General features: G+C 46.0%; 1 pseudogene; it reads right to left on the bottom strand.

Moving 5' to 3' along the window:
- Nucleotides 1-2,835: 2,835 nt before the first annotated feature.
- On the bottom strand, nt 2,836-5,027 carry LOC107107770 (annotated as a pseudogene).
- Nucleotides 5,028-14,142: the final 9,115 nt, after the last annotated feature.

A 14,142-nucleotide genomic window follows, 5' to 3' on the forward strand; every position in this document is an offset into this window, starting at 1 on the left:
ACCCTGCAACCATTGCTGCACCTGACAGACAACCGTCTGTTAGCTGTCGGAGGTGGGGGGGAGTGTTGGAAGCCATCAGAGAGGCTGGGCCATCTGTTAGCTGTTGGAGGTGGGGGGGAAGAGTGTTGGAAGCCATCAGAGAGGCTGGGCCAGCAGCATCGCTAAGGTGATCCTGCTAGGGCGGCATCCCTGAGGATTAAAGTATCCTGGTCCTGCTCCTACACCTGACAGACACCGGCCTGTCTGGTGTTTGGGGGATTGTATTTAAAGGCATCATGGAGGCTGGGCCAGCAGCAGGGCTAAGGCAATCCTGCTGAGCAAACCTCCCAGGCAGCTGTAAGCATCCCACCTCCTCTCCTACACCTGACAGGAAGCTGCCTGTCCGGTGTAGGAAGGGGAGGGGTGAGGAGTATTAGAAGTCACTGTGGAGGCAGGGCTGGCAGGATCACTAAGGTGTTACTGATGGGGCGGGCTCCCTCGTGGTTTTAAGCATCCTGGAACCACTGCTACACCTGACAGACAATCGCCTGTTAGGTGTAGGAGGTGGGGGGAGTGTGTTGGAAGCCATCAGAGAGGCTGGGCCAGCAGCATTACTGCACTTCACAGGTGGTTGTTGGCTATTCCTGATTTCCTCGTCATTAGCTCTGTGCAGTCTCCTGTGACTGTTTTTTTTTACCTCAGAACACTGAGCTCTGCAGCTGACCAATCAGAGAGTGGGGACTGCAAGGAGGCAGCCACCTTGCAGCCACATAGGAATCAATGGGGGGAGCACATTTCCCCCCTTTTGACCCACTTATGGGTCGAATTTCTAAAAATCCCTTCTTATTGAGCATCTACGTCATGGTAGGATTGCTCTCCCCGAATTTCGTGTTTCTGGGTGCAGGGGTTTTATGGGCATTGATTTTATGGTGAGGGGACTTTCTTTTATATATATAGACTAGCCTGATACCCGTGCTTTGCTATGGTATTTAAGTTCTGTAAATCCAGTTATAATACTGATGATGTGAAATTTGATACGTGACATAGGTTGTAGGAATTCTAATGGAGAAGATTGTAGTTTAAGAAATCAAGTGAGACGTACACACTTTTTGTCTCTCTACTGAAGGACCCCTCTCTAGACCACATTGGTGGTTCTGGCCACAGGTGCTAGGATTACCAGGCTGCTTGGTGAGCTCACTCTGGAACAGGCCACATAGAACTGTCCATTTAAGAAGCAGTCATCTGTTAAGTCAACTCCTGCCACTTTCCACGAAAGTGATGGCTTCTCTACTTGTGTTCCTGGATTGTTTTGCTCCTATGGAAACTGTGTTGTTCTGAGCACCTCAGGGTGGTCTTGCTGGTACTTGGCCTGTGCAGTACAGTGCACTGCAGGAGTACTATGTGCAAATGTCTTTGCCACATTCCTAAGTTGCCTTCTCTTTTTAGAATTGGTGTATCTGGCTCGACATTTGCCCAGAGCTTTCTTGGGGGCAGTAAGAGGTGAGAGGTGTGAGGGGAGGTTGGTGTGAGGGAGTGGTGGACATTTCTTCAGGTTCATAAGGGAGGCATGCATCAAAATGGCTCCTAGAAATGATTTTTACTATCTCCCCATAAGCATTCATACCCTGGCCCTGCTCCTACACCTGACAGAGACCGGCCTGTCTGGTGTTGGGGGGGATTGTATTTAAAGGCATCGGGGAGGCTGGGCCAGCAGCAGTGCTAAGGCAATCCTGCTGAGCAAACCTCCCCAGCGGCTGTAAGCATCCCACCTCCTCTCCTACACCTGACAGGCAGCTGCCTGTCCAGTGTAGGAGGGGGAGGGGGGAGGAGTATTACATGTCAATGTGAAGGTGAGACTGCACCTGACAGACAACCGCCTGTTAGGTGTAGGAGGTGGGGGGAGTGTGTTGGAAGCCATCAGAGGGGCTGGGCCAGCAGCTTTGCTTCACCTCACAGGTGGTTCTTGGCCACTTCTGATTTCCTCAACTGTCATTAGCTCTCTGCAGTCCCCTGTAACTGTTGGTTGGGGGTTTTTTTACCTCAGAACACTGAGATCTGCAGCTGACCAATCAGAGATTAGGGGATGCAGAGAGGCAGCTGCCTGGAAGCCACATAGAAATCAATGGGGGAGCACATTTCCCCCTTTTAACCCACTTAGGGGTTGAATTTCTTAAAATCCCTTCTTAGCGAGTACCTACACCATGGTTGGAGCACTCTCCCCGAATTTGGTGCAGTGGTTTGGCCTATGCATTGATTTTACGGTGAGGGAACTTTCTTTTATATATATATATAGACTTCAAAGCACATTGTGAATGAAGACAGTGGACCCTAGAAAGGTAGGTAGGGTGGGTGGAAGGAGAAAGAAAGAAAGAAAAAAGAAAGAAAGGACTTCTGGTTGATGGCGGCACACTCATGGACTCATCTCCCGGACCTCCCAGGGGTGTCTCCATGCTCCGGCGGAGAGAGGGGGTGAGCAGGCTCTTAAACCCCCCCATGGGCCTGGCAAAGGGACCCTGGCCAAGGAGCTTTGAGGGGGTAGCCTCTTCAATGGCTGAATGCCAGAGAATCGAGGTTCCCCCTTGCTCCAGTGGTTCGTCCAGCATTGCATTTTTATTACTAATTTTAGAAATACTGAATTAGAATCAAAATTTCTAATCCTCATCTTCTATGGAATAAAACAGAATGCTATCAAACCAGCAACACTCATGATAAAGTGATCACTGAACTTCAAGTCATATAACTACACCACACATTAATAGCTTGAATTAAAAAGAATAAGCAACAAACTATTTGCTTTGCTTCCTTAAATATAAAATTTGAAGCTATTAAGGCTGCAATCCTATTATTTCAAGGGGCTTATGCCCACCTATCGCTGCATAGGATTGGACTGTGGAACTTCTGGACCATGTCATGTACAGTAAAACGACCCAGAGGAGGATAGTCAAGGAAACTCTCAACACACATGGGCTTGCCTGGGATCATATCAACAATGGGAGCATCTCCAGACTTGAGGAATTTGGGGCCATTTTCCACCTTCTTACCAGAATGACAATCAATCTTCTCCTTCAGCTCAGCAAACTTGCAGGCAATGTGAGCAGTATGACAATCCAGTACAGGGGCATAGCCAGCACTAAATTGGCCAGGGTGGTTCAGAATGATAACCTGTGCTGTAAACCCTGCAGCTTCTATTGGGGGGTCATTTTTACTGTCACCAGCAACATTTCCTCGACAAACATCTTTAACAGATACATTCTTCACATTGAAGTCAACATTGTCACCAGGCAAAGCTTCACTTAGAGCCTCGTGATGCATCTCGACAGATTTTACTTCAGTTGTAACATTGACAGGGGCAAATGTTACCACCATGCCTGGCTTTAGAATACCAGTTTCCACATGGGCAACCGGAACAGTACCAATCCCACCAATTTTGTAGACATCCTGAAGAGGAAGACGCAGAGGTTTGTCAGTTGGACGAGTTGGTGGCAAGATGGAATCCAGAGCTTCCAGCAGTGTGGTGCCACTAGCATTGCCATCTTTGCGTTTCACTTTCCATCCTTTAAACCAGGGCATGTTAGAGCTGGGCTCCAACATGTTATCTCCATTCCAGCCAGAAATTGGTACAAAAGCCACCGTGTCTGGGTTGTAATCTATTTTCTTCATGCACATGCTGACTTCTTTGACAATTTCTTCATATCTCTTCTGGCTGTAAGGTGGCTCAGTAGAATCCATTTTGTTAACACCAACAATGAGCTGTTTTACACCCATAGTGTAGGCCAGAAGGGCATGCTCACGGGTCTGCCCATTCTTAGAGATACCAGCTTCAGATTCACCAACACCAGCAGCAACAATCAGGACAGCACAGTCAGCTTGAGAAGTACCAGTAATCATGTTTTTGATGAAGTCTCTGTGCCCAGGGGCATCAATGATGGTCACATAGTATTTGCTGGTTTCAAATTTCCATAATACGAATCAGCAGCCCTTGGCCCCTGCGGCCGTTGGGCTGATGGGACGACTTTGCCACCCAGATGAAAGGGGCAGGCAGTTGGTTCGGGTGCCAACGCACCCATACGGGTATTTTGGAAGGGAGGGGCTGAGGAGTATAAAGGCCGGCCCCTCCTTTCCTCTTCAGTAGTCCCGGTTAGTCGTTGGCCCACCCTCCCGTCCTGTTCTTAGTGCAGGCTTAGCTGGTCGTCCGGTGTTCAGGGGGCCAGGTAGGAATTTTTCGCCCCTTCCTAATTGGCACAGGGAGGGGGTGTTTTCACCTACCTTGCACTGAGGCAGTGGTGAAGGTTTTTGCAGGGTGGGTTGTTTAGTTAGGATGGTCACTTTCTTTGTTTGGCAGGGTTCTAGGCGGTATATAGGTTGCGGTATGGTGAGCACCAGCTGACACCCATTTATTTGGGTTGAAGGAGTCTTGTGAGTACAGCCTTTGTGCCTTGTGGCATGGGGCAGGGAAAACAGACTGCCTTTGGGACCACCCCGATTGGGTTCTCCCTTTGAACCTAGCAGCTCGGGGGTTAGGCTAAGGGGTTGTCCTGCAATGGCTAGCTAGCTGGGTGGGAGCCACTGCTGATGGCTCCTGCCTGGGGCAGGGTGGCTCGCCCTATTTAAGGAGTTAAGGAAGGGGGCTTTGACCTCTTGTCTTGACCATACCACAGAACTGTTTGCCCTTGCCGTTGGTTTCCAGTTAAGGTTGTCAATTAATAAAGTGGCCCAATATTTAAATCCATCACTTGTGTCTGCCTCATTATTCCAGCTTGGGTGACAATGAAATATCAATAGTAATACCACGTTAATGTTCTGCCTTCAGCTTGTCCAAAACCCAGGCATATTTGAAGGATCCCTTGCCCATCTCAGCCACTTCCTTCTCAATTTTTAATGGTCCTTTTATCAATGCCACCACATTTATAAATCAGATGACCAGTGGTAGTAGACTTGCCAGAACTGACATGCCCAATGACAATGATGTTGATGTGGGTCTTTTCCTTTCCCATTTTAGATATTTAGTAGATGGTTCTCTTGCACTTCAGATAAAGCACCTCTGAAGCGGTGGCAAACCTGTTGCGAAAAAGCAGCTATAGGGTTCTTGTAGTTTTTTTGACACAAACTTAACATGGCTATCCCACTGGAACCTATTAGTTTAGGTCCGGCTGAATCAAATGTCATTTAAAAAAAAATATATATATTCAGAAAGAAGAGCAGTCAATGTCCATGATGCTTTACAGAACACAAGAAGGCAAGTACCTGCCCTGAGGAGCTTACCATCTAAAATTTAAGACAGGAGGATAAGAAAGAGAGGGGAGAGAAGATGAAGGTGGGGAAAAACTGGGGAAGAATGTGTGTTCATTGCAATGACATTTACAGGAGCTTAGTTCCTGTAGAGAAGAGAAACTAAGGGGTTGTGCAAAAGTTTTCAGAAGTTTTTCCTTGGCTCTTCCTCTTTAGGACAAACATCCTCACATGCACAAAAACATTTTGCACCCCAGCTGAAGAGAACGAAGAAGCAGTGCTGCATCTTATTCAAAAAGTCATTCCAGAATCTTAGGCCAACTGCGGTAAAGGCCCTGCTCTTCATAACTAATTGAAGTCCTTACCTCTTAGAGTATGGCCTGACCCATTGAATTAGGGTTACCAACTGGCATGGAGGAAAATATCCTGTCCCTTAAATAGTGGCTTATTGTGTGGAAATGGACTGTTGAAGCTTTTCATAGCATGGAGGTAAACAGTACCATCTGATAAATAGTGTCCCATTAATCCACTATTAAAAAGATGGGATTTTCTTATCCAGGCCAGTTGGCAACCCCATTTATAACAGCAGAAACATTTGAACTTGTTTAATATGACAGAAAAAATGCTTTTGGCATGGATGAATCTGGGTTCCTTAACTTTTGGGCTGGATCCTAGGGCCAAAGAAAATTTGTCAAGTACTGATGTAATGCTGTCACCCAGTGGTGCCCAAACATGTCCCCAACCCCCTAAACGCTCACTGGTTGCCAATAGCTGGCAGCCCTAGATGTACATTCCACTTATTTCTTAACCTTTTCATGTTTGTGGTATTATTCTCTAAATATAAATTCAGCTGAGGGAAAGCAGATTTAACAAATATTATTTAACACCAATTTTCTCATTCTAACCCTCCCACCCAGCATCTTTCGTCTTCTTGACCTTATATTCCTCTTTTGATCGTCAGCAGTAAATATCTGCAGTGGAATATGCTTAAAGGAAATGGAGGGTTTAAGAAAAACCTCTGCATTATTCCTGCTAAGCTCCTTAACTAAATCTGCCTTTCTCTTATAATTTGCCTTATCTATTCTTTAAATTTGTCCAAAATATCTTCTGTTGTCTGCTTTTAAAATCCATTGTGCATTCTACAAATTGCACTATGTTGTAATAATAATTCTTTAAATTTATTGTATTGCTAATTCTTGTGTCACTTTAGGCCTTGATTTGATCTGTTATGTCAAAATGCATCTCTTTCCTCAGTAATTAGAATGTGGTTTTATAAAAAAATAGGTTAGGTCATTTTCCTTCTTGCCATCCTTTGTTTGTTTGTTTGTTTGTTTAAGTTTTCTTTGAAAGCATCCTCACGTCACCATGTTTTGATGCAGCACATTTTTGACAGTAGTCCAAAACATGCTGATATATAACAAATCAAACCATGCAAGCACATTACCACAGGATAATGACAGGAAAAGTCGCCACATAGAAACTATTTCCTGTCAAGACTATGATTATTTAAATTATTAAATGTAAAAAATAAGTAAACTGACCCTAACGTTTCTGTCCTCTGAATAGCCAGTTAGTACAGGAGTTAGAGAGCTGGACTGGACCTGAGGAGGCACGTATTTAAATCTCCACTCTGCTATGAAGTTGGTTGACATTGCCATCTTAGGCAACGCATTGACTTAAGTGGATTTTGAAGGCTGTACTCCTGATTAGGATTGCACTGTAAGTGACTTTTGGTCAGTCATACTCTCTCAGCCTAATTTATTTCATAGAGTTTTTGGGAGCATAGAGTGGAGGATGGGACTCCATGTGTGCCATTCTGAGTTACTTGGAGAATAGAATAAAAAAATTAATAAAATATATCTGAAATGCAAAATGCAAATCTGAATGGAAGACAAATGCAGAATGTCATTATCAAATCCAATGGTACATAAAAAGTCAAGTGGTTTTGTCCAATAAGGTAATAATAATGAAACTGGAACAAGTTGGCTGATCTTCTAAAATGGCCGAGCGCCGAAGAATAGATACTTTTGAACTATGGTGCTGGAGAAGACTCTTGAGAGTCCCTTGGACTGCAAGGAGATCAAATCAGTCAATCCTAAAAGGAATCAACCCTGACTGTTCCCTGGAAGGCCAGATAATGAAACTGAAGCTCAAATACTTTGGTCACCAAATGAGAAGGGAGCACTCACTGGAGAAGCCCCTGATGCTGGGAAAGATTGAAGGTCAAAGAAAACGGGGACGGCAAAGGATGAGATGGTTAGACAGTGTCATCGACGCAACGAACATGAAATTGAGCCAACTTCAGAGGACAGCGGAAGACAGGAGGGCCTGGCGGGAGCTGGTCCATGGGGTCGCAAAGAGTCGGACTCAACTGTGTGACTGAACAACAACAACAACAACAACAAATAAGACTGTATCCAAATACCAGTGCTGGCAATAAGTTGAGAATCCATTTTCACAAGTCAAAGTTCCATTGAATGCAAAAGACAAAAGTTGGCACAGTTAGTGAGGGTGGAAACTACATATACCTGATGGTGCTCTTATTACATTATCTGTTAGGCTAGATGAGTAAATACACAATAGCAGTTCTGAGTAGACAAAGACTGCATACACAAATAGATATTAACATGAAGCTGCTTCTGAAGTCTGTCCTGGAACTTTAAACTGTACTTCTTCTCCCATATCAACTTACACTCCAGTTAAGATCTGGATCTGAGGCCCTCCTCAATGTTCCTTTCCTTCTGAAGTAAAATGGACATAGAATGACAGGGCTTTTTCTGTGGTGATGCCTCAGTTGTGAAATGCCCTGTCCACAGCAATTTGCCTGGCACGTAGCTTATGGTCCTAGGCTCCAGGTGAAAACCTTTGTATTTGCCTATTACTTTTGTTAATGTGTATTATTGTTTTGGATTACTCTTGTTCAAAATGTCTTATTATTTACTAGGAAGAATGCCCGTTGTGGAACTGAAGACAACAGGGCACTAGCCTGGCTGTGAGTGCTGGTCACCGTCTCCATCTGCCCCCCCCCCACGGCGAAGCTGGCTGTCCTGCCCCTCATGGTTGAGACTCCAGTGGGCCAAGGCACCTGGCCTTGCCCCTCCCCCCGGCACCCCCACCCGCTCGAGGCGCCGGCAGAGGAAGCCGGCCAGGCTCGGCTCTCTCCCCACAATGGGTGTCAGCCTGGCTGGGCGCAGGGCACCATGCACTTCCTGCCCCCCCAACTTGGGGAAACAGCCCACATTCCCCCTCGCAGGGTCGAGGCCCTGGTGGGTCAAGGTGCCTTGGTTGGCCGCTCCCACCACTACTCCAGCCAAGTGAGGTCCCAGCGGGGCAAGCAGACTGGGCTTGTCCATCTCCCTGCAGTGGGTGGCAGCTTGGGCAGGCGGCTGCGGGCCCATGTCTCCTTCCCCAGCCCCCTCTCCTCTGCCCTCCTGCCCCACAGTCGAGGCTCCAGCGGGCAAAGCCACCTGGCCTCGTCTGTCCCCCCGGCACCCCCACCTGATCGAGGTGCTGGCGGGGGAAGCTGGCCAGGCTCGCCCCTCTCCCCACAATGGATGCGAGGCTGACTGTGTGCAGGGCGCCATCCACTTCCTGCCCCCCCACCTTGGGGAAGCAGTGCACGCTCCCCCCGCGGGGTCGAGGCCTCGGCGGGTCAAGGCGCCTGGGTTGGCCACTCCTGCCACCACCCCCGGCCGAGTGAGGCCCCAGTGGGGCAAGTGGACCAGGCTCATCCCTCACCCCGGACCCCTCTCCTTGGCCCTCCCTCCACGCGCTTGAGGCCCCGGTGGGCCAAGCTGCCTGGCCTTGTCCGTCCCCGCCACAGGGCGACGGGACAGGCTGGGCCTGGCTCCCCAGCCTCAGGCATGGTGCCATCTCCCCTCATCCACAGACCACACGGGGAAGGCACGAGGGAACGGGCCACCACTGGTTCCTTTCCAGGCAGCTGGGTGGAGCCAGCGCATGTCAGCAGCAGTGGCATGGCCCCGTCTGGGGCCTGCAGGCTGAGTGAGGGTGTCTGGCCAGTGGAACACCCGGCCCGGCCCACGGCTCGAAGGAAACTGAGGGCAAAAGGGTGGTCGCTGCCTCCGTGGGTGGGAGGACACCCACACAGGGGGCAGCACAGCGAATGGAGAGAGACGCCAACGAATTCTGGAGCGTGTGGAATGTTCTAGAGAAGTGCCACCACCATTTGGCTTTTATTTATAAGGGAGATTGCTCCTGTTAAAATTGTTTACTGTGGATTTGCATTTTAAGTTGCCTTTGTGCAAATGAATACTCTTGTGCAAGGAGGGTATTTTTTCATATTTTCCACCGGAAATGACCCCCTCACACATCCTGCATCCCATAGCCTTAGTAGCAGTGTATTGGACAGGGTTGGCGGTTGCAGCAGCAAGAAAGAAGCAAGAAATATCTATCCCACGAATGGGCTCTTTTTGTAGCAGGAACTCCTTTGCATATTAAGCGACACACCCCTAATGTAGCCAATCCTCCAAGAGCTTACAGTAGCTCCTGTAAGAAGAGCTCTGTAAGCTCTTGGAGGATTGGCTACATTAGGGGTGTGTGGCCTAATATGCAAAGGAGTTCCTGCTACAAAAAGAGCCCTGCCGGGATATCATAGGATCCAACCATAGTTATTTCATTCTGTTATCGTGGGGAGGGCAGGGTAAAAATACGAATATTTTTTTTTAAAAAAAATATTCAACTTAGGTTTATGGATTTTATCTGCTAATTTCAGTGGTTTTAGAATGCATTTTACTTGTTCTAAGCCTCTTTGAGCATTTTTAGAATGTGGCTACTGAACAATATAAATAAATAACATCACTCAACCAATGTTCCCTCTAAGCTTTGGAGTCTTGTGAGCAAAAATTCTGCTTTGTGAGTTACTGGCTTTAAAGTTGTGAGCCAGCAATTTGGCTGCTGCATAAATCAGTTTGCTCTGGAGCCATCCTTCCTGAGCCAAGACAAAAATCTGTGAGCTGGAGGCTAAACAATTGTGAGCTAGCTCACACTAACTCAGCTTAGAGGGAACACTGCACTCAAGTAACCTATTTCTCTTCTGAGAAGAAAGTACTAGAACATCCAGTCAATGGAAGTGCATTTTCCTTCTGGGGAGAAAAGCAGGGTATAAATAAATAAATGCAATAAATAAATGTTAAGGATGGGAGAGTGGAAAGGTGCTGGAGTTCTGACACATTCTATTGTCCACTTAACTGGCCTAAAAGATACTGAGAACCAGGTACCTCCATAGGAACGAAACCTAGCAGCCTCCTGCTGCTTTTTAGAGACGTAGATCTAGCACTATGGATGGTTGGTTGTTGTGAAATTTTTAGGGGGTCAATTACAATGTTTGAGTGAGAGGATCAGCTATACCCAGTATCTGAAGAAGTGTGCATGCATATGAAAGCTTATACCCAGAATTAAACTTTGTTGGTCTTAAAGGTGCCACTGGAATCAAACTTTGTTCCAGTATTATTCAATACATGCATGGTTCAGGTGGATGTTTTTCCTTTGAATAAGGTTTTCAGAGATATGTTGATCCTCCTTTCTTATGAAATTGGATTCCCCCCCACCCTGCAAATCTAGACTGCCACTTTTCCACCCGTGTTTCATTTATCTGGCTGCCATACTTGTAAATACTCTAACATCTCATTCATATGATGGGCTTTAGTTTGCTCTTTTGATACATGATTTACAGAGAAATATGATTTGATTAATAGTAACATGTATTTGGTCATTATTATGATAGTCTGACTATAGTGACTTTTGAAGGGGAAGTGATGTGCTGTGAGTGAGGACATATTTTACCTCAGAATACAGCAGGTCCCATATGTAACTGACAGTTCCAACTGTCTTGTGGGGGGGGGGGAGAAAGTTTGAGGTGCGGAATGGAGTGAAGTCCAGTCAGCTTCCATATGCAAATGACCTTGAATCGCTGGCCCTATCAGAGAAGTGTGGCCTAGGCTGCAGTGGGTGGGAGAGAACTCAGGCAACACAGCCCGTGGATAGAGACACCTTGTGATTGACACATCACTGAGCCATAGGCTTACCAAATTCTGGCAGGGGAATTGTATTTCCTGGCAGGAGCCTCGCCGCGGGGACGGCTGCACGCACTGCACCCGCTGTCACCAGGATGTGACGCTCTGCGTCGCTCTGGCAACGGGACTCCAAACAGCCCCGTTGCCAGAGCAACACGGAGCATCACATCCTGGCGATGGCGGGTGCAGCGCATGCAGTCGCCCCTGCGGCGAGGCTCCTGCCAGGAAATACAATTCCCCCTCCGGAATTTGGTAAGCCTACTGAGCCAACTGATTTTGGAGTGCATAGAACGTTGTGGGACCACTACTCAATTATATATGAGAGATTAATGCCTACTAATATAGTGTATGCCTGGATAGGAAACCTCAGCTTACAAATTCAAGATAATTTGGATTCTTCTAATAGTGTGCTTGCTGCTGACTTTAGAGTTGCTCCCACACTGTATTAGGTATATGTCAAGGCATCTTCTCAATTGTGGGAGGGGGCTGGTTGCTACCATGGTTACCATACCATGGAATCATTCTGCCAGCTGTTTGAGCAATGCATTATTTGAATGATTACTAAAAGCATCCGAGGGGCCAAAAGAGTAGAAGCCCTGGAGTGGTGAGATTCATATTGGTTCAAATATAAACTTCTGCAGTTTGAAAATACTCATCCCCACTGTGGGCCTAAATGTCTTTCAGGTCTGTTTCACAGTGAGATTCTCTCCCACATCCACTAGCCAGCATTCCCTACCAGCTTCTTATTCTTTTCACAAGCAAAAAACAAACCAAATAAAATGTGATGGGGAGTGATCACTTTCCTTTGCCAGTTTTTTCCCTTAACTGAAAATGATATCCCTGAGCATTCTCAGGAGCATCATTTCATGCTTGGAAGCATGGAATTTGCACTACTTTGACCTTTGGGGGAGAGGAAGTTACAATCTCACATTCCCTGATTCTTGTGCAGAATATTGTCAGTTAAAGAGAGGCCTAGTATAGTCTGTCCTGCTCTAAATGTGTATGCTCCACTAGAGGTGACTAGGGCCTGGCAACTGGAGGGAGGGTTGGGGGCTGGACCTTGGGGGAGAGGCATTGCAAGCGTGATGACATCACTTCCAGGGAGGTGACAAAATCACACTTTGGCTTAAGTCCAGCTAAACTTAATTGAAACCACATTCTGTTGCAGGCAACAAAACATTGTTTTAGTGGCAAGTAGCTTTTTCTATTGATTTAAATGGGAGTACATCATGCCATTATTACAGAAAGAGTGCTTGATCTACAGATGATATTTGATCCACACCGTTGCAGTAATGGTTGATGTGAGACCTCTCACATAGTTCTTCTGCACTGTGGAGTAATTCCCGGATGGTGGCTGACAATGGCATGTAAATGATCCATACAATGCAAATGGATATAGTATTTCCAAACTGGAGAGCAGTGCTGAAAACCAACTTATAGAGAACACAGTGGTGAAGTTATTGTACACACGAAGCTGCCTTATACTGAATCAGACTATTTCTACATCAAGTCAGTATTGTCTACTCAGGCTGGCAGCAGCTTTCTAGAGTCTCAGCTAGAGGCCTTTCTCATCACCTACCAGCTGATCCTTTTGGTTGGAGGTGCTGGGGATTGAACCTGGCGCCCTCTCCATTCAAAGCAGATATTCTACTACTGAGCCACAGCCCCTCTCAGAACTTGCTATCGATAATATTTAATGCTATTTATAGTTTTACAATATTAAATGATTACTCATTTTCCAGGAAGAAGACAGCACAGTAGAGCCTGATCTCATCAGATCTCAGAAGGTAAGCAGGCTCTGCACTTGGAAGGGAGACCACCAAGGAAGACTCTGCAGAGGAAGGTGATGGCAAACCACCTCTGCTTCTCACTTGCTTTGAAAGCCCCTTGCATGGGGTTGCCATAAGTTGGCTGCAGCTTAATGGCACTTTACACACACAGGTATGTAATCTTTTTTCCAAGCATGTAAATGAGTTGTTTTTAACCTTTGAATGTCTGAGGAGTTTGGGATCTGGGTACCTGAAGAATTTCCTACTTCAATAATATTGTCTCCTACCATTTTGAAATCATGATAGGAAGTCCGTCTCTGGAGACATTAGGTGGGTAGTCAGTGGTAGTGTTCTGCCTTGGGAACACCCTTCTAAAGAGGTCCAAATGGTGGCAACCATTATTATTCAAGTGCCAAGGGAAACCCGATTGTTCTCCCAAGCTTTTGATTGATAGAATACTTCTTTCTGCAGTGCTATTACTTCACTTAAGCTGATTTTTAAAATTATATTGCATTGTAATTACATGAATTTATGGTTCTGTGTATGCTGTCTTGAATATCAATAAAATGAAATATAAAAAAATAGCTTGGCATATGACTTTCAGGTAGTGGTTTAGATGACAGCCCGCCCAACTAGTTTTGAACTGTTGATTGTAATGATGCCTGTTGCCGGTGTAAGATCACTGATCCTCTGACTTCTATGCCAGCTCAGTGACACAGGTCATCACCTAGCCCCGGAGCAGGGATTCTTGTTCCCCACTGGAAACAATTAAACTGCAGTCCTGAGCACAGCTGCTTAAATCCCACTGAAGTCAGTAGGGTTTAAGCACGCTAACTCTGCAGCACAGTAGGCTTATTTGCCAGCATCATAACTCATAAGATCATGTCATAAGTTTATTCCATGTTGCCTCAGGAAAATATCTTTTCCACTTCTAACTATGAAACCTATTTATGGGTTGCAATAAATGTCAGCTGATTAAAATAAATGACAAGGATTCCAGTTTAATTTAGTATAGCAAACCATATTAAAATCTATGTTCTGATATGATCTTGTAAAAGTTTTTTTTCTGAGGCATTTTCCAATGGGTATACAATTTTTAAAAGTCTTTTTTTCTTAATATTGTCACCAAA

Source organism: Gekko japonicus, unplaced genomic scaffold (genome assembly GCF_001447785.1).
Source record: "Gekko japonicus isolate JY-2015 unplaced genomic scaffold, Gekko_japonicus_V1.1 scaffold61, whole genome shotgun sequence".
Classification (NCBI taxonomy): Eukaryota; Metazoa; Chordata; class Lepidosauria; order Squamata; family Gekkonidae; genus Gekko; species Gekko japonicus.